This window comes from Gouania willdenowi, chromosome 20, assembly GCF_900634775.1.
Source record: "Gouania willdenowi chromosome 20, fGouWil2.1, whole genome shotgun sequence".
Lineage (NCBI taxonomy): Eukaryota > Metazoa > Chordata > Actinopteri > Blenniiformes > Gobiesocidae > Gouania > Gouania willdenowi.
Window position 1 is genome coordinate 7,931,378 of NC_041063.1, and position 22,060 is coordinate 7,953,437.

At 37.0% G+C, this 22,060-nt stretch overlaps 1 pseudogene; it reads left to right on the forward strand.

The window, feature by feature from the left end:
* Positions 1 to 4,657: 4,657 nt before the first annotated feature.
* Positions 4,658 to 22,060, forward strand: part of LOC114454543 (pinopsin-like) — a 34,185-nt pseudogene continuing 16,782 nt past the window's right edge.

Genomic DNA, 22,060 nt, shown 5'->3' on the forward strand with positions numbered 1-22,060 from the left:
ATCTGTTTGTGTTTTTATTTTAAATAGAACAGCTTAAGAAATCTACCTAATGGGACAAAATAAACCTTTTGTTACTGTTGCCACATTTTTAGAATTTATAGTTACTTAGCGACTTGTTTCCTGTGAAATAAAGTATGTTCAAATGTGACTCAAACAGATCAAAGCTCATTGAAACGCTCTGACCTTGTTGTTGTTTCCTTGAGTGAGAAATTATGCATTTTCCAGTTTCTTTGTTGCTTTCAAGGACATTCAGTAAATGTTTGGATTCGTCGTGAAGCACTTGTGTTCAGCGGAGACTTTTGTCTTTTTGTTTCCTTTGCCTTTTCATGCTGCTGCTGCTGCTGCTGATGATGGTGATGATGATGATGACGACGGCTCAGTCAGGTGAAGGTTATCATTTCTGCCTCATTGTAAACGTAAAGCTCTCTGTGTGGCATTTGCATGTTCTCACACACCTCAATAAACTACTCTGATATATTTAAATTCATTTTAAATACAAAGAAAACTTTTATATGGTCATTAATATATTCATTAAACCAAACCACTTCATGTATTGACATTCCCTGCATTCAAAACGAACCCATGTTGATAAAAGCTGAAGCATATGACATACTTCACTTGTTGGATGAAAAACCCAGTTCTATCAAAGTCTGTATTATCGTCCACTCACTAGAGCAAGCGAACATTAATACTGACAGTATTATTGTTTTATTCATCATTTCTACTGCCCTTCATTATTTCTATGTAGATGTAGGGATAAAATAACCAATATTGTCTGAGTGTGATATCAATATTTCAGGAGTTAATGATTAGAACATTCATTCAAACCGTCACAAATGATTTAGAATCAACTGTAAAGGCTCTGAAGCTATGGAGGCAATTACTGTCCAATAGAATGATTTCAAATGTTCACTAAATTATTCATTTCTAATGTAAACTTTTATTATTCTAAAGTTGTGTACATTCTGTTCAATGAAAGCTTTTCTGAAAGAATAAAAAATATAATGCAATTAAATCAATGTTTCTGATGTAAATGTTTGTTAATATTGTTAAAAATACATCCTGTTTTCAGTTAAGAACACAATAAATGTCGTATTTTTAAGAGCAAGCTGTAGACGATAAAATAAAAGGCTCCGATTGACAATAGAAAATGTTTTATTGTTGAATTGTCACACAAAAGGAAAATTAGGCTAATATACTTATATGTTGATGGATTTACTAATTTTGTTTAATTTATGAGTTTCCTCACCAGGACCATGTTATTTGTTCCGTTAGTTCCATACATTTGTCAGGATTATTTGCATTGCCTTCCCCAGTAGTCAAAAACTTTCATTACAGTTTAACCAAATTCATTTGAAAAAATACAATTGTTAATATAATGTTTATAATGTACAAATACAGTGACTGTAAAAATGATATATTTACCTCCAGTGTGTAGTTTGTTTTTAGTGAAATGGTCCCAAACTTTTCAGACTTTAGGATGGTTCTTTTTCTGTTGCGCAATTCTTCTTCACAATGTTAAATTGTCAAGTGACACTGCCCCCAGCAGTTCATGTATGGTACTGCAACAAAAATTAAACAGATTTTATCATGAATTTACAAAATTAAACGACGCTTCACACATTTTTCAGCATTATCAATTATGTTGCTAATCATTTTTTTTTTATTATTATTATTGTATATGTTACACACATTGTGGTTGGTGTGAAGTTCCAGACGGTCTATATTTAATTCTGTTTTTGTTTTGCCCCCCAGCGCCCCAAATGTTAGCTCTGTTAGTTCTGTTATCTCTTTTAGCTCTGTTACTGTTAGCTCTGTTATGTCTTTTAGTGTTACCTCATTTAGCTCTGTTACTGTTAGCTCAGTTAGCTCCGTCACTAACTGCTAGCTTAGTTAGTTCTGTTTGCTTTGTTAGCGTTAGCTCTGTTATTGTTTGCTCAATTACCTCAGTTAGCTCTGTTACTAACTGCTAGCTTTGTTAGTTCTGTTTGCTTTGTTAGCGTTAGCTCTGTTATTGTTTGCTCAATTACCTCAGTTAGCTCTGTTACTAACTGCTAGCTTTGTTAGTTCTGTTTGCTTTGTTAGCGTTAGCTCTGTTATTGTTTGCTCAATTACCTCAGTTAGCTCTGTTACTAACTGCTAGCTTTGTTAGTTCTGTTTGCTTTGTTAGCGTTAGCTCTGTTGGGTCTGTTAGCGTTAGGTCTGTTAGCTTTGTTCAGTGACTCATTTTCATTTTCTCACAGTGTCCCTCAGGTCAGAGTGAAATGTCAACGTGTTCAGATTTATGAGCTGAGTTTCTAGTCAAAGTGCTGAGTCATCACTTTCACTAGGTCCTTCATCTTTTCTCTGAGTTTGTATAACTACTGTCAATCATTCCCAGGATACCTGACGGCTGTCGTCACACATACAGACTTCATTATTTACACTTTATGATTTTCTATGTGTGTGACGCAGCTTTAGTGTCTGTGTCTATATATATATATATATATATATATATATATATATATATATATAAGTCCTCACTCTTTCATCTGCTCACAGCATGTGGGGGATATGTTGGTTTAATACACATCAATGATAAATAATGTTCCACTTCTTGACTGAAAACCATTTCTAAACGAGCAGTTTGACCTGCACATAGAGCTGATGTTGACCATGACCATGCAATCACAGCAACATGCAGAGATGTCTAAATAAAGTAAATTGGATGTTTGAGGGTTTTCTCAGTCTTTCCATATTTCTTTGGAAAGTGTTAGTTTGTAACTCAGATGAAAAGATGTTGTTTAAGATGTGATCAACTGTATTTTTTTAACACATTATATTCCTGATTCTATTCTTTATTTATTTATTATTTTTTTCTACTCTGTTCTGTTTGATTAAAGGATGAAGAAATGTCACAAGTGGAAACATTTCCTCTCATTCCAGTGTTTTTCTCTGTGAAAATTAAGCTTCTGACCTTTACGGTGAAAAACTGACGAGACGAGCAGTAAGTCTTCATCTTTAATGCTCGTCTGACACTTCAATATACACATCACAGGTTTCCATGTGAACGATATTAAATGTCCATTCCTGTTTGAATCCTCCAAAATAAAACCCTCACATGCACAGCAATCTAAACAGTAATGCTGATAAATTTCATCACATCTAATCTTTGTGGTTGCAACACCGCAAAAACCTTCATTTTCATGTTAATAAATAACTAAGAGTTCATACATTTAATTCATTTGTTGATCATTTGTAGAAACAAATTTCTGTGGAATCATGTGAAGAACACAAAATAAGAGCTGAGTGTTGGTAGCTGCTCATTGGATGCTTTTTACTGCAATAAAAGTCTCCAGTACTCTACAGTTAGAAATGGCGTACATGTTTATTTCTATATCTGTTTTCAACAATCATTTAACATTTTTTGTTTAAAAAGTCTCTGTAATGACAAGCATGAGGAAGGTTGTGGGTTCTTTACTGTGCGGAAGGAGGCTGCACAAACACTGGGAGAACATGCCAACCCGTATCAAACCAAACCCCACCATAAAGGCCAATCATTTGACTATATTAATAATATATATGAAGATTTTCTATCAAATCAAAGACGTTGAAAAATCAGTGCAAACTGAAGAATAGGCAGAAAAAGTTTTAATATTTTATTCATAAAATTTTGCACTTTACAGAGGTGTATGGTAACGAAGTAAATATACTTCTTTACAATACTTAAAGGTGCAGTCCGCAACTCTCAGGTCCCTCTCTCCCCCTCCCTCCCCACTGCTCTCTTGCTGCCTCCAAACCTTCCAAAGTCCCTCTCTCAGAGGAGCTAACAAGCTAAAGTTAGTCCGACAGCAACATCACAGTAATTTAACATGCACTGTTAAAAGCATATTACTGCAGCGCTTCTCTCTCAATGTGCACACGCCTCAGCAGCAGCAGCAACATATATCTGGAGCCACAAGCAGGAATACCTGAAACACAAAGACAAGAGTTAAACACAGGAGGCCAGACTCAAACAGAATAAACAAACACACAGAATAACTGAAAGAGGACAAGGGCTAAATAACAACTAAACTAAACAGAACCTGACACTTTCACTTTTACTAAAGTCATTTTTAGTTTTTGTATTTGTACTTTTACTTAGTTTGGCACTTGATAACTAATGTAATGTTTATGAACGTTGATAAATTCTTACCAAATACCTCAGCAAATGTCAGTGATCAAAGTGTCATTAATCCAACTAAAAGCTCCACGTGTCTCTGCGCACATCAGTGCGCACTGAAACATCCATAATCTAAAAGAACAGAGATCAAATTTCAGGCGCGTGCGCGGCTTTGGTGGTAGTGCACGTTACCATCAGGTGATCATGTCCATGTGTGATTCCTGTGGAGAGGTTAATAGCAGTAGATTAAATCACAGCCGCCGCTCCTGCGCCTTTACGCACCGTCCCATTGGAGACGCGCTCAGACGCTCCTCAGATAGAGCCACGCGCACAGAGGAGGAGGGGGCGGACCTCATGGAGATCAGGCTTTACTCCAAACACTCCAAATGCTTCTCATCATTTAGTTCTGCGATGCGCTCACGCGCTCCCGGTCACCGGAGCCGCTCTGACGCACCGACACCGGACGGTGAGAACTGAACTTCTCCCCGGGTCGCACTCTGCTCTGCTCGGCTCGCTATGATCCTCTCCAACGGGACTCTGAGCTGCGTTCACTGTCCCGGGATAGCAGCGGTGACGGTCGGCGCTGCGGAGGTTGCAGGTTCTCTGCCTCCTGCGACCCTGAGCCCGACGGGTCACGTGGTGGTGGCGGTGTGTTTGGGCTTCATCGGAACCTTCGGCTTCCTCAGCAACCTCCTAGTGCTGGCTCTGTTCTGCAGGTACCGCGCACTGCGCACGCCCATGAACCTGCTGCTGGTGAGCATCTCTGTCAGTGACCTGATGGTCAGCGTCCTCGGAACCCCGTTCAGCTTCGCCGCGAGCACGAGGGGCCGGTGGTTGATCGGCCGGGCGGGGTGCGTTTGGTACGGGTTCATCAACGCCTGTTTGGGTGAGTGGACACGTGACTTATTCTGATCAGTTTGAACTCACACAATAAACACCTACTGCAACAGTTTATTAGAACATGCATTCTCAACCTAGGGGCCATTACCCCGTTTGGGGTCACGAGACACTAGGAGGGGGTCTCCAGATGGCTTCAAGAAACTAAGAATTTCTTTTGCACACTTTAAGCCCATTTTTGCTTATTTTTACCCTTTTTCTGCAATTACACCAAACTTGCTACATTTTAACCTTTTTTCATCACTTTTTTTTGCCATATTTTTGCTCCTTTTAATGCATTTTTGCTACATTTCTCCCATTTCTGACACTTTTCCATCACATTTCAATGCCTTTTCTCCACATTTTTTCCACTTTTAACACATTTTCAGCACTTATTTCATTTTCCATTATTTTTCCACCTAATGTCACATATATTATATATTATTATTAATATTAGCAACCCATATGTTGCTAATATTCCCTACATTTTTAATTTCCAATACCCACAATTGGCAACTTTTTACCAATTTCTGTGCTTTTTAAAATCCCATTTCACCACCTTTTCCACCAATTTTGGTCACTTTGAACCCATTTTATTCCTGATTAAAACAAGGATTTCCATCTTTAAGATGACTATAATAATAAACATTCCTGGATAACAGTGGATATTATTCAGATGAATAAATAAATGTGGTTATCACAGATTCATAGAACAATGGATCATCATTTTGCTGACTTTATGGATGAACCCCAAAAATCTCTCCCCTTTATTCTCCCTTATAGACGGCCCTGTCTCCACATGACTGTTCTTCAATGTTCATGTCTGTGTTCAACCACCTTCAGCTACAGTGGGGGTCCCCGGTCTCTGGAACCTTTATTTTGGGGGTCGTGGGCTGAAAAGGTTGAGAACCACTGGTCTAATAAACAAGATTACAGTGATTTCCTGCTGAAGCTTTTATAACATGTGGGAAAAAATAACATCATAAAAGACATCATAAATGTTGGATCATAAAGGTGTAAATAATAATCTGTGGTGGAACGACAGAAAAACACAGGAGAGCAGAAACATCTCACAGTCAATATGTGTCTGAGAATGAAGCCAAAACCAGGCATCTAGAAATAATAATAATAATAATAATAATAATAATAATAATAATAATAATAATAATAATAATCCTTTTAAATGTAATCCTGTTCTGGATCTGCTGAAACAAATGTGCAGTTTCACATTTAGATGCTTTTTCTTTTTCATGTTGATTCTATTACTTTGAAACTCTCACACAGAAAAATGAAAGCTTTCAAATCCAGAGTTACCTGGCAGATATCATTTACTATTCTCGGCCTCATGGATCTGTTGTTGTTTTATTTTTGAAAAAAAAAATATATATATATTTGTTGTTGCAGCATCAGACACACAAAAAGTTTCTGAACAAACAGGAAATGTTTTCTGGTATTTTTAATGATCCTACAGAGATAAAGGACTTGAATAGATGGTCGATGATGTTGGCGAAGTGGAAAATTGATTAATTCTGTGGCTTCTTCTTCTTTCGTGATTTGGACTGAAAGTGGTGGATGGTACTAGAGGATATTCTTATTGTATTTATTCAGTCTAATCTAGGCAGTGTGATTGTACTTTGCGCCACTTTTGATAAAAAAACAGGAGTAAAGTTCTATTCAGCTTCTGCCAAGCAAATGTTTTTGGGCTTTAACATGATATCATTTGTCTTTTTAGTTTATTAGAATCATTAATTTTTAGATTTACTAGCATGTCGTGTTTTTTCACTTTGGGATTTGATCTAAAGTGCTGCAGGTGTCTAAATGTGAGCTTTCATTCACTCTAAAAAACACAGTAAGTGCTTTAAATCAGTAGTTATGTGAGTGGAGTCTGGAAAGGTTTCTTTCTTACGGTAAATAATGTCAACATGAGTTATTATTATAGGCATTAAGGTTGTTATCTATAGATGAAAACCATATTCCCTCTCACTCGCATATGATCTAATTTACAGTTATGTGTAAACCAGACTAAAGTGGAGCCATTATTTTCTGACGCAGTGACAGAATGAAGCTGCATTAGGAGATTTATTACTTTGATTGATGACGTGAAAAGATGACGTTAAGCTCGGGAACAATGGTTTAAAAAGTGTCGACTGTTTGGTTTCAGTGGATGAATAAGAACAGACGAGATAAACCTCAATGTCCAGTTACAGCTCGTCACATTCCACTGACGCGGAGGTGAAAGTCCTCACCTATAGGTTTGATCCTCACACTGAGGCTTTGGATGGAGAGGAAACTATGGATAGAAGAAGCGGAAACCTTGTGTGAAATGTTAAAGATCTGCAGTGGATAATTTGCTTGGATATGAAATGAGTTCCAGGGAAAGTCAGATTTAGTTCTTTAGAAAATTTGACAACACAAAACCAAATAATCATCATGTGACTTGGGAAAATAGGGCATTTTCCGTGATTTTTGACACAGAAAAATCAATCATTTCTGTCTGTTTTTCTCTCTTTTTATCATAGGTGGAGTTTAAGATTAGTAAATTAAAGTGAATTAGTGAATTAAAGATGTAAACAGTATCGAGATTCACGCCAACCACAATGCGTATAACATATACAGTAATGCAAAAAATTATTAGTAACATAATAGATGATGTTGACAGCATCGAGGCATCGTTTATGGTTGTAAAATCATGATAAAATATTTCTGCTTCATTGTTGCTGCAGTACCATACACGAACTGCTGGGGGCAGTGTCGCTTCAACATTTAAAATGTGACGAAAAATAGAAGAACCAACCTAAAGCCTCAAAAGTTTTGGACCATTTCACTGAAAACGTATACTACACACCTGAGGTAGAACTAACATCTGTGACATGAAACTAACACTAATATGTTAGAATCAAAGCTGCAGAATTTTTCAAATTAATTTGGGGAAAACTGTAATGAAAAGTTTTGACCACTGGGGGGCAATGCTCCCCCTGTCCCTTGAATTTGCTCTTTATTTAAAATCAGGCCCAACACACACACAAATATATCACGTGAATATTTTGGGACAAAATCCACACACTTGCACACTATTTATTAGCAAAAAACTGATGATTGAATATGTAGAAAGATTGACAATGTGTCCACTTTTGCCCATTGTCGTTATCCTGTTAGCTATGTGTAACAGATCAAGTAGTGATCATGTTATCCTGTGATTTAAAATTAATACAGAGCTGCATACTAAGTGTGTTTTTAACATGTTTAAGTTAATCTCAGAGGCTAAAATCCCTCAATAATCAAAACCCCAAATTATGACTGTGTTGGAAAACTGACAGAAAAAAATGGAATTCACGTTCTGAATCAGAGAAATCCACCTCTCTAATAAAAAGAAAACAAAAATCAGGCTCCAAAATGACACAGACATTTTTCACATGACTGTTTTTAGACAATATCACACATTTACACACCTTTTTTTTTTTTTTTTTACCAAAATAAGTGATTGAATGTCTAAAAAGTTTGACAAATAAGTTCATTTCCACCCATAATCTTGTTTAAGATATTTTGTTACATGTAACTGATGGAGTAGTGATCATGTTATCCTGTGACTTCATCTGAAGTGTGTTTTTATTGTGTTGGTTCACATTATTCTGCATTCTCTACAATCACACGCTGTGAGGGATTTAGTGCTAAACATGAGGGTGATTCTCTGGTTGGAGGAAATTATACATTTTAGGATCATAGCACACATTTCTATTGGTTTTTTCCTGTTAAATTAGTCGCTAACGGTTAGCATGTGGCTAACGTCGCTCTTGCAATGTAATCTTATGTGATTTTAGCATAACTATCCTGATTTTGTAAATAATCTGAAGCATTTCAACCTTAATTTAAAGCAGTATTTGTCTGTATTAATCCTATTTATCATGTTTGGTATGATTTAGTGAAGTTTAATAGCCAGTAAAGTATCTAAAAATGAAAGGACGATGATACGCAAAAGTGCAACGTGATGTAGGGCTGCACGATTATGGCCAAAATGATCCTCAATATTGTAATCACGATTATAATCACAATTATTTATAACATTAGGGAAGAATATGTGTTTTTATTGCACTTCTTTTAAACAAACAACATAGTTTACAGTGCAAAATTAATGCTTTAAAAGGGAATTATAATAAATGAAATGATTTAAAAAAATCTAACCCAATGATTTAAAATGTACTAAAGTCTAACTGAATAAATACACTATTACAGAGTACTGAGCCTCTATTTTAAATAGAAATATTGTTGACGATCAAGTTAATTCAATCGTGGCAACCAAAATCGTGATCACGATTAAAACTCGATTAATTGTGCAGCCCTAACGTGACGTAAAACGTGTAAAACCATGAAACAGAATTGTGTAAATTGTGAAACATAAAATGTGAATCTGGTAAATGATAAATGTGCTCAGTTATAGAACAGTTTTCTGCAGTGACATCATCCAATGATGAGACATTTATCACATGACATTAGAGCTATTTTAGAAACTTCCATCAAACACTGTCAGATCACTTCAGCTGCTTTAAAAACATCTTTTTTGTTTTTTGTCAAAGACACAGAATTTGCTCCAAGCTAATATTTTAATGAATTATCTGAGAAAGATAAGTTTGCATGTTTGCAGTCATTGTGTCCTTTTTTAAACCAAAAACTGCACTGGTGTGCACGTTTCTCTCCCCAAACATCCTTTATCAACACCAACAGTTGATTATTAGCTCAGTGATATCATCCATTGGTAAAGAAATGCATCATCAGCACAAACGGCTGCTGCAAGCCATAATATTAGATATCAGTGGGTTTTGTTCTTAGTGAAACTCACTCCTACTCAGGGTTTCCCCACGAGTCACTGCAGCGTTTAATGTTTCAGGAAATGTGAAATGAGAAGAGAATGTGACGAACCTCTGCAGGGCATTGAGACACTTTATCTCTGTCACATTCATGTTAATGATGCATTCTGGGTAGAGCTGCACGAGCTGAAAGTAAAGCTCTGCACAGCTTTAAAAAATACTGTAAATTAAATACTGTATTTTAAGATGCATTATTTGCTCCAGTTTTATTCCGAATATTTCCACTATGACGTCCGTTTTTGTTGTAGTACAAATACTTTGTTACTGTACTAAAGTAGTTTTTTTCTGGTATCTGTACTTTACTTGAGTATTTATGAATTATTTTTGGCTACTTTTTACTTTTACTCTTTACTTTTTTAAACAAATATCTGTACTTTCTACTCCTTACATTTTAAGATGAGCTTTTTACCTTTAAGACCTTAGAAGATGACGTTGATTTAACATTTTTAAATTCTTAAAAATGCTGCTCTGGGTTTAATTGAGCATTTGCATTATTGACATATTTTTTTTTACATTTTATTTACAAATGTTATTTATAATGAGTGCTAAATTATTCAGGTGTTCAAAGGTAACAAATTGAATTTATTTCCATGTACTAATTTTCTACAAGTTCTTAAAAAAACAAAATATATGGAATTTGTTGGTTTTAAAAACCCTGTTTTATTATTGAAGAGACATTTGTTTTACTTTGTACTTAATTACATTTAGGAGCATATAACCAAGTGAGGGAGCAACTTCAGTACTTTTACTTTTATCAGAGTCATTTTTTTTTATTCAATAAGCAATACTTTCTAAAGACTAGTACTTTTGCCACCTCTGGTTGTTGCCCTCACCTTACAAATATAGAATAGAATAGAATAGAATAGAATAGAATACTCCTTTATTGATCCAGAGGAGAAATTCACTTTTGCAGCAACATAATAACATAAGATCAGACATTAGAAACAAAAATAAATATGAACATAAGATAATAGTTCAATATGTAGAGCTGTAGGTCAGACATAGTTGGGGTGAATGCGTAGCACATCAGATGGTTAACCTTGTCTAATATTCTGGTTGGTTGGTATTACTTTATTGTAAGAACACACTGAACTAATAAATATTAAACATTGGATGATATATCTTGCAACAAAATACTGTAATGTTAAAATGTCACAAGACGTATCGTTATCATGAGCCCATTATCATCTATCATATTGTGAACTTTGTGTTTGGTCCCACCTCTAATAAATAAATAAATAAATAAATCTGTATTAGAAACTGTTTTATTGCCAGATTTAGTTTATACAATATGAGAAATAGGGTTACGCAAATAATAAATACACATGAAAAAGACAAGGCAAGAATAACAGTGTAACTGTTATCAAAAACAAATATAATAAAAATTTAAACCATATTTAAAGAGTGTCAATCATTTGTATCTTTTCAGTAAAGTTCACATGTTCTTTATGTTGGGAATCAACTGGAATTTAAAAAAGTAGGAAGGAAAGATTTAATAGTTTATTTGATTTGTTATTTTTCCTTTAATAAAAATACTGATGCTAAAAAATAAATAAAAGAAAATCTAAAGTTGGGTGTGATGAAGCGTCGGTAATGAAGTAGGAGACACACACACACACACACACACACACACGCAAAGTCGACTCCTAACATCTGGACTCAGTAACATCTGCTGAATTCTGCCTGGAGATAAAGTGACTAAATTAAAGTCTGGATCTGTTTATCCACAGTTGATCTTTGGCAAATGTGCAAATATTGAGTTTTTAAAAAGACTTGCTAAATGTAGCTCAGTTTAAAAGCTGTTGGACCAGATGCTGTAGGTAAAAGACAAAACACAACACTTGAATACATTTCTTTTTTAAATGAAAACATTGTAAATGTTTCAGTCGGTGTCTATTTGAAGAATCTTTTATTTTCTGAGCAATAAATGACTGAAGTTATTAATGGATGACGTAAAAAGAGTGATTACTAATGTTTGATCAGGTGAAGCTAACAGTTATGTTCTGTTATGTTCATCCAGCTTTGTAGTTTAACTCTTTGTAGCGATCTGTCAATGTGTTGTTCAATAAATTCTCACAGTAGCCGTATCAGATCCTCCTGTAAACCATGACCTCAAAATGAAAAAAACAAAAACAACCATGAATAAGAAAAGCATTTAGTCACTATCCAGTGTTTATATTTCACTCTGAGCATTTTGGGCCTGTACTACAAATCTGGATTACCTCTTCTCTCGCTAACTTCCTGGATTTAATCGGTGTGTCCTGTACTATGATGCTGGTTAACTTCTTATAGGGCGAAATCACCATGGTAACTTAGGTGGAACACCTAACCAGGTCTGGACTAGATTATGAACTGGATCAGATCTGAGCGAGTACTAAAGCCCCGCCTCCTGACCAATCAGATCTCTTAGAAAATGACCTGATGCAAAACTGATCAGTGTCCGTTTGCTCTCCCATGGATTAATATTGATTAATCTCATTAATTTAAGCATTAAAACTCATCCATTCCTTCATTAATTACTTACTGCTTTTTCTGAATTATGGATTTGAATTCTTCATATTTTTAAAGAATTATTCCTCAATAGTGACGTAAGTTGCTCTCCACAGTTTCTCTGTGATTGTGATTGGTGTGATGCTACTAACTCCGCCCAGTGTCACAGGAGCTCGTACGTAGCCAGGCTGAAATCCCCTGGTTTAGTGAACGTGTTTATATCCTGCTTCATAGTACAGAGAATGTTGGCAGTGGCTATCCGTATGATTGCCATATCAATATACCGACATTCTATCCGTACGCAGTTTCCCTTTTTGGCCAGTTTTGGTCACGTGACTAAACCTTACTGTAACCCTAACCCTAAAAGTGATTGCGATATTGGGTTATAAATAACCTAACTCTATCCCTAACCCTAAGACGATACGTACGTGTACTTTGGTAATCGTACCAATAGCACCGGGGTTTGTCTGTAAAGCAACCGTACAAATAGACACTTAAGAATGTTTGGTTAGCAGAAACTAACGCACACATATCAGGATTTACTGATCCAGCTTCGTGGTACAGACCCCTTGTGTTTCCTTTATGGATGAATTCAGTCTCTTTGTGCTCGTGTTGTTTTGTTGTTGTATTTAGTCATTTTCTCGCTTGCATGACTTTATTTTTAACAGTTGTTCCTACTGTGGAACTTTCCTGAACTTTTCATTTCCATTCTTTTATACCTTCATATGAAATTTCTGAGTCGTTTTTTAGTCTGTCAGTCAGAGAGATTTCATCATTGAACAGTTTCTATTTCAGACGTGAATTATATGTTTTAAAATGACACAGAAACAATAGCTAGATTAGCAGTGATATGTAGTTAATGTCTTTGTTGATGGATTTCATCTTTTTCTCTTGTTGGACTGATCAACGTTACGTTCCAACATGTTGAACTTTAATTGTGTGAGATTGTTCTTGTTTTTGTGACATTGGGTAAATATTGGTGTGTAGGGCTGGGCAATATATCGAGATTCATATATTAAGTTGTCTATTTTGGCGATATAAAAAATTACAATATCACTTATATTGATATATATATATATACTGTATATATATAAATTTTTTTCATAGCTTATTTTGTATTAAAATACTTGTTTTGAAAAACTCAGTTAGATGATCACTGAGTAGGGATGTAAGGATTAATCGTAAGGCAGTTAAAAATCGATTCATAGGTATCACGGTTGATATCGATTTTCTGAAAATTGAATCGCAGTACTTTTTTTAACCAGCAGAGGGCGCTATCCACAAGTGTAGGCGGCGGGCGGAGTCTGCTAATACTTTCTTTCTGGCCGTCTTCTACTCTTAAATATGTTAATAAATGATTCATTACCCCTTTAGCACCGAAAGAATATCTGTAAAAGTCACGTTTTTCTATTAGCTCTGTCTGCGAGCATAGCTTCTCTTCTTCACTGCAAGATATCTGCATGCCAACCGACCACTGTGTTACCAGCGCCCTCTGCTGGTCCAATCAAATATGACGTAAATCAATGTAATCAAGGTTTTTTTTTTTTAAAGTCCAATTGTTAAGGCACAAAATACATTTATGCAGTTTTGCATTGTTTATTATAGAACCAGAATTTAAATTAATAGGCTTCATTTTCATTTGTATTATTCCTTTATTTATTTCATTCAAGATTTATTTTTAGTTAAAGTGCATTGTTTTGAATAGTTTATCAAGGAATTCTTTTGACAATGAAAAATAAAAGGAAAATAGTACAGTATTTTCTAGTTTTTTTCCCAAAAAAAAAATTTGTCTACAGTCCCATTTTGTAAAATAAATCGTGAGAGAATCGTATCGTGAACCCAGTATCGTGAATCGAATCATATCGGGAGTTGAGTGAATCGTTACATCCCTATCACTGAGTGTGTTCTAACCCAGACATTTCCCTAAACAAGCAACACTGCAGAACTCACTCACACGTGCTGTCCCTTAGAGGAGAAACAGACTACAGTGGCTCATATTGATCAGCTGTTTTTTTAATAAATGTCACATTGTGTATTTCATTTACTCCTTTTGTGTATTTTGTTGTCCTATGTATTCTTTATTGTTCTTTTATGTATTTTTTGGTAATTTTATACGTCTTTCCGAGTCGTTTTGTGTATCTTTTGGTATGTATGTTATTAGATTTTTGCTGACCTATTGTGTATTTTTTCTCCTTTTGTGTCTTTTGTTGTCCTTTAGTTTATTTGTGTTCTTTTATTTACTTCTGTTGGCCCATTGTGTTTTCTTTTTGTGTCCTTTTGTGTATTTTTGTGGTTCTTTTGTGCATTTTTGTTGTCCCATTTTGCATTGTTTTCTGATTTTGTGTATTTTATATACAAGTATTTGTGATGTAGAATCTGAAAAGAAATACATAGAGCAAGCTAGCAGTAGGGCACTCTTTGTTGGTTTCAAATAAGTGTTGTTCTTTTGTGTATCTCTCTGTTAATTTGTGTTATTCTAGTCATTTTGAGTATTTTTTGCTGTCATTTTGTGTGTTTACTTTTGGGGCTGCTTGTTGCCCATGTTTTTGAAGTTAGTTTGTATTCCAATTTTAGCCTTTTTAGCCTATGTGGCATTTTTCATCAGCAAAATTAAAACAGAATTGTCTTTCTGCTCAGACTTTATTTGAATTAAAATTATCGAGATTTATATTGTACATCGCCATTTTGAGAAGAAATTTCGAGAAGTGAATTTTGGTCCATATTGCCCAGCCTTATTGGTGTGCATTATTGGTAGTAAAATGTTAGTAAATCGTGCTCTCATAGATCATTACATGAACTTTGACCTCCATTGATTCCATTCTCTCACTGTTAGACAGAGTTAAATGTGTGATTTGATTAGACAGGTTTGTTTAGTAAATCAGTGAAGGATGCAAAACCTGTGCTTTTATTCTGACATGTAGTGACCCTCAGACCACGCCGCGAGTTGTTCTGGCAGTAAAAGAGAGACAAAAATATCATAAAATAAATTTTTTAAAGCGCCTTTCGCTCACTAAATGGGCCAATAATATCACGTGAACACAAACAACCAATGAATCTAAATGTTTAATAAAAGAATGATGAATCAGCGTTAAAGAAGCACAGACAATCACCCGTTACGGATCATCCATCTCTCACGCTGAGTGACAGCTGTCACATCTGCCATGTTTCAGCACCAAGGACAGCGCAAAATCACAGCTAATTTAGCCACACAGGACATGAACGTTTCAGAACACAAAAACACACAAACACTGTCGCGCACACACAAACAAATAATCATGCGCACACACGATAACATTAGTGCGCACACACACAAACACACCATTACTCGTACGCCCGCACACACAATAACACTCGTGGTGCGCGCACACACACAAACACTCGTGATGCGCGCACACACAAACACTCGAGTTGCGTGCACACACAAACACTCGAGTTGCGCGCACACACAAACACTCGAGTTGCGCGCACACACAAACACTCGAGGTGCGCGCACACACAATAACACACACAATAACACTCGTGGTGCGCGCACACAATAACACTCGTGGTGCGCGCACACAATAACACTCGTGGTGCGCGCACACAATAACACTCGTGGTGCGCGCACACAAACACTCGTGGTGCGCGCACACACAATAACACTCGAGGTGCATGCACACACAAACACTCGTGGTGCGCGCACACACACAAACACTCGTGGTGCGCGCACACACACAATCACTCGTGGTGCGCGCACACACAATCACTCGTGGTGCGCGCACACACACAAACACTTGAGGTGCGCGCACTCACAAAAACTTGTGTTGCATGCACACACATAGACACAAACACTCGTGATGCGCAAACACTCTGCGTCGACGCACACAAACACTCATGGTGCGTGCACTCACAAAAACTTGTGTTAAATCCCACGATGCAACGAATCAAGATTGAAATTCATTGCCAACGCTTTTAATAGTCGATTTTTATCAATTGTATCGATTCGTTGTTGCAGCCTTATCGATTACAAATGCTTTTTCAATGACTGAAGTTCTAACCTATTGTTTCCATGGACATAATGTGACCTACAGTCAGGTCAGCGTTAGATGGTCTATTATAGGTATAAACCTAATATAGAACATCTGTAATTTCATCCAATCATGGCTGTTAATTGTGTATTTAGTGATTAAAGTGTTGCTTCCTCTTTAAATCAGCCTGACTAATGTGAAGGGCCTGTGATGATTAACACTGATTATAAACCAAACCACTTGAGGATCCCAAAGTAACACAATTATAACAATTAGAAATAAAGACAAGTAGAGGAGGAATCTTTTGTTGCTAATTACTGATTTTTGTTCAATGAAACATTGATTCATTACGTTTCCTTTTTACAAAGCAAAAGGATAAACTTAGAATAATAGACGTTAATGCTGCTCATTAGCTAAAGGAGATTGTGGGTTTTAATCCCAGATGCTCTTTGTGAAGGTTGTAGGAGTGAGTAACTCTGAGTGAGAAACAAGTAAACACGTCACCTTGAAACGTGTGTGAGATGATGATCAGATGAAGATTTGATTTGATTAATAAATGTAAAACTGTCACACACACACACACACACACACACACACACACACACACACACAGAGCCTTTTAAAAATATTAATGATCAGACCAGAACCAATGGCTAATCTCACTCCAATCCCATTATCCTCTTCCTCCTCTAAACACTCACTTGTCCAATATCATTTTTCTGTTCTATCCATTTTCATGCAGTTGATCCTGCTAATACTGAAGGAGACATTATGTCAATAAAATTAATTTTTGTGTTGTATTTTACAGCCTTTGTTATTGTCATTGCTGAACTCTCTTCTGACACTGTGAGGGGTTCGCCAGATGCCTTCAAGAACCTAGCAATATTTTCTGAGCAATTGTTGAGCCCATTTTTGCTTATTTTTACCCTTTTTCTGCAACTACACCAAACTTTTCATATTTTAACCTATTTTCACATCATATTTTTGCTCCTTTTAATGCATTTTTGCTTCATTACTCTAATTTCTGACACTTCTACATCACATTTCAATGCCTTTTCTGCACAATTTTTCTACTTCCAATACATTTTCAGCACTTATAAACCCTTTCCACCACTTTTCCACCTAATGTCACACATGTTGACCCATTATTGTCTCTTTTAACCTCTTTTCACCATATTTCATGATTATTTTTGCCAATTTAACCATATTCACGATTTTTCAGGCCCATTATTTGCCAGTTTAAACTAATTGTTCCTGCTTTACCCCAACCTCCCCTCCCCCATTTTTGCCACTATTGATACTTTGAACCCTTTTTACCACTTTTGTTTGTTTTTGCCCACTCTATAATTTGCAACTTTTAACCAATTTCTTTGGTTTTTAAAATTCCATTTCACCACCTTTTTCACCATTTTTGGTTACTTTAAACGCATTTTATTTCTGATTAAAACAAGGATTTACATCTCTAAGATGACGATATACTATGCCCCAAATAATAGTACATTTTCTGGATATTCTTCACTTGCTCTCAATGAAGGCGGAGGCTTTTTTTCTCTCCCTCTCCTTATCTGCCCTTGCTGTTGCTGGCTTGTTTTGTGCTGTGTTTTGTCAGAATCTAAAAGGATCCTCTCTCTACATCTCTATCCAAAACCTAAATTATGGAATTGATCAGCTGGTCTCTCAATGAAATCGACCACACAAAAGAATGGGCAGAGGCGAGCCCGCCTGTCCTGACGGAAAGTTTGCTGCCGGATACACGCTGGACTCATGGGATAAGTGGAGGACAGTGTGTCTTTCTATCCTTTCCATTGAGGACATGGAAGACATTTACATGATTGGAATTATGATAACAGGTATGCTGCTGATTGGAGCTGACAGTTTGCTTATTCATCACAAAGTTCGAAAAACTTTGGCAGCTGTTTTGGGAAGGCTGCTTGTCATTTTTGACGGATTGTGCAGGGCTCTTAACACTCAGACTCATGTGATAAACAAACTCAGAAGTCAGCAGGTTGCTACTTTTGAACGTCTACGTGAGATGTAATCTAACTTGGAGAAGTTGACAGCTCGGCATGGAAGTTAAAGGGCCACCATACTGGATTTACTGCTCCGGGACCCGGACTCCACGGAAACTGTGCTTTGCCTGCCAAAATCAATCTTTATCTTCATTGACTCCCCAAGACAGCCAGCCAGTTTATCTCTTTATTCTCCAGGATGTTTGTTTCCCATCACAGCTATCACCTGGGAACTTTGTTTCTGAATCAAATCTATCCAATGTCATTTCACGTCATCAGACGATGGACTCAACTGTGCACAGATGAGGTGAACGAGATCATAACTCAACACCTTCTTTGGTCCCTTATCCCCCCTCCCCCCCACGTTGTGGCTGCAGGAGGGGTGTGGCGTTGCACTTGTGTGGCTGCTTGCCAGCCCCCCCCAGTGGCTGGCTGCAATCCTCCCCCTCGCCCACATGTGTTATGTGCTATGTCTTTGAATTCTGTTGTAATTGTGTTTTTTGGTGCTTCTATGTGTTGTAGAGTTTTTTTCCTAATCCCACACTGTGCCCCCATACTAAAGGAGCATAGTTTGGGACCTGCCTTTTTTTACCTCTCTTCTTACTTCCTGTTTTCCACTTTTTACCTAAGAAATACGGGGCGCTGCCCTTGTGGCGACTCACAGTTCTACTTCCCCTGTCCTCCCATGTTATATGTGATTGTCTTTTCATGTTTCTTGGACGGGATGAAACTGAAACGTAATTTAGTTGCTATGTTGCTTTGTAACATGTGCAATGACAAAGATTGATTTGATATTTTTCAGATGAATCACAGATTCATAGAACAATAGATCATTTTGCTGACTTTATGGATGGGCTCCAAAAATCTCTCCCCTTTATTCTCCCTTATAGATGGTCCTGTCTCCACATGACTGTTCTATAATGTTCATGTCTGTGTTCAACCACTTTCAGCTACAGTGGGGGTCCCTGCTCTCTGGGATCTTTATTTTGGGGTTCGTGGCCTGAAAAGGTTGAGAAACACTGCTTTAGAGGAGAAAAAGACAGAAGTGGAACATATTGTGCAGCTGTTTGTTAAAAAAGGCTTTTTACATCAGCAAATTGATCGGGGTTAAAACATCAAGATTTATATTGTATATTGACAATTTGAGAAAAAATATTGAGATGTGTGCTTTGGTTCACATTGCCCAGCCATAGTTTTCAGTGAATCTTTCAAAGAACACGTCCAAAACCAATAAGAAAGCCAGTTTAGGTTTGCTTTAGGAAGCAAATATGAAAGTTGATCAGCTGTTCCCTGTGCTCTCAGATCATACATTTAGTTAGTGTTCATTTGTGTTATTTAGAGTTAAATAATTTCGTTCTTCTTTCCTGTACAGGAATTGTCTCCCTAATTTCTCTGGCCGTTCTCTCCTACGAGCGTTACTGCACCATGATCTCTCCGACTCTGGCCAACAGCAGGAACTTCCGGCCGGCGCTCGGAGGGATTTGTTTCTCGTGGCTCTACTCCATCGCCTGGACGGTTCCCCCGTTGCTTGGCTGGAGCAAATACGGTCCCGAGGGTCCCGGTACCACCTGCTCAGTGGACTGGAAGACACAGACGCCCAACAACGTCTCCTACATCGTCTGTTTGTTTACCTTCTGCCTGGTGCTGCCCTTCAGCATCATCCTGTACTCCTACAGCAAACTGATGCTCGCCATTCGTCAGGTGAGGGTCACACACCAAGCTTCTATCGGTTCTATTGGTTCTAGTGCTGTTATAGGTTCTATAGTTTCTATCTATTTTTCTTCTTTTTTCACTCCAAACAGCATGGAACCTTTATCATTGCTTAAGTTCCTGGTATACCAATAAAACTGATGCACAGACCACAACACAAGAAACAGGAGAACCAGAGGAGAAGTCGTTGCTGTGCTTCATGGGCGTTAATTTTAGTTTAAATAAAAACACTGGATGGAAGGCTAAAGCCCGGTTGTGTGAAAGTTTGTGGCAGGGGTAGCAGCTAGCTAGTGCATACACTATAGATTATATGTTTAGCATTGTGGCACTAGCTGCTACATGTTTAGCATTGAGGCGCTAGCTGCTACAGGTTTAGCATTAAAAGGCTAGCTGCTACATGTTTAGCATTGAGGCGCTAGCTAACCCTAACCCGAACCACAAGGTGCGCTGTAAACAACAAGAGCAGAGTACATTTGCGCATAAAGAAATAGTGCATACACTATAGAGGTGCTATTTCTTTATGCGGAAGTGTACTCTGCTCTTGTTGTTTACAGCGCACCTTGTGGTTCGGGTATTGGCGCAATGATATGTGCTCAGGCTCTGTGTGTGACAGATGTCTTCAAGTAAAAGACATCTGTGGAAGCTCCATCTCCGTCTTATTCTACTTTAAGTTGTTACAAACACAACAACCTCAATGCTAAACATGTAGCAGCTCGAGCCTCAATACTAAACATGTAGCAGCTCGAGCTTCAATACTAAAGCTGTAGCAGCTAGCGCCTCAAAGCTAGCTGCTAATTGTTTTAATCAAGTCCCACCTCTAGTTTATTTAAAAAAGCTATTGTTGTGGTTTTGTCAAAGCTAAACTAAATATTTATTTTTATTTTGCTTCAGGTGTAATTTCTCTACTCAGGTTATATATATCATTGCAACATTCAAACATCCATCAATGTTATACATAAACAGATTAATGAGTAACTAAATCAGCAGGAGTTTAGGAGGAATGTTCTGAGCTCACCTTTGGTCATCTGGACTGTTCTACTCACGCTGAGCTGCTTCATCTTCATCATCTTTATCATCCTCTCCAAATGTGGAAGCTGATGAACAACAGTCTCCATGCTGTGTGCTCTTTATAAACTCTTTGAATCTGATCTTTACCAGCATCACCGCAGTAATCAACCTCCAGCTGGAGGTGAACCACAGGTTACAGTATGTGTGTGCGTAGACGTCAAGGAAAGATGGAAAAACCATCAGCTTTCAATGAAAAGTGCCCCGTGTAAACCTGTGCTAACACTTCCATAGCCAAACACGCTGCTGATTCTGAAGGCCTCAGGACAGAGCTCAGTGACCACATGGACACTTTATGGCTGAAATAAAACTGGATTAAAATGATGGTATAAACATATTTTACTTGAATTACGACCAGGATTAAAACTACTGTGAGGAAGAGATAATAATCTGATTAGAAGTTTTTGTAGACAACATTTTGCTTAGGAAACTATTTCAAAGCATCTATAGATCATAATGATGGAATGAATGAGTGATAACACACATTTTAAAGAATCAAATTGTATAAATAAGTGAATGAAACAGTATTTAGTGCAGTGGTTCCTAACCTTGTTTTTTTATTGTTTCCCCATTTTGATATCAAGAATTAGTGTTTGATCATGTTTGAGCTCAGATTTTTGTTTTACTGCATTTTAGTTCAACTAGATTCACAAAGTGAAAGTATAGAAATACAGTTGTTTAGGATTGTGTCAGTGAGTCACAGGAGACGAGTAGTTAGTGTTAGATGTCAGTGATTGTCTGTTGATGCTAACGCTAGCATCACCTGCACAAACAGTTATTCTAGATTTTTCTTCACTGCATCATTTTCACCTAATACTTTTTTCTTAATGTTGAACTTCATTTAATTTAATTTTAGTGCATTTTTTAGTTCATTTTACCTTAAATAAACCATCCTTTATC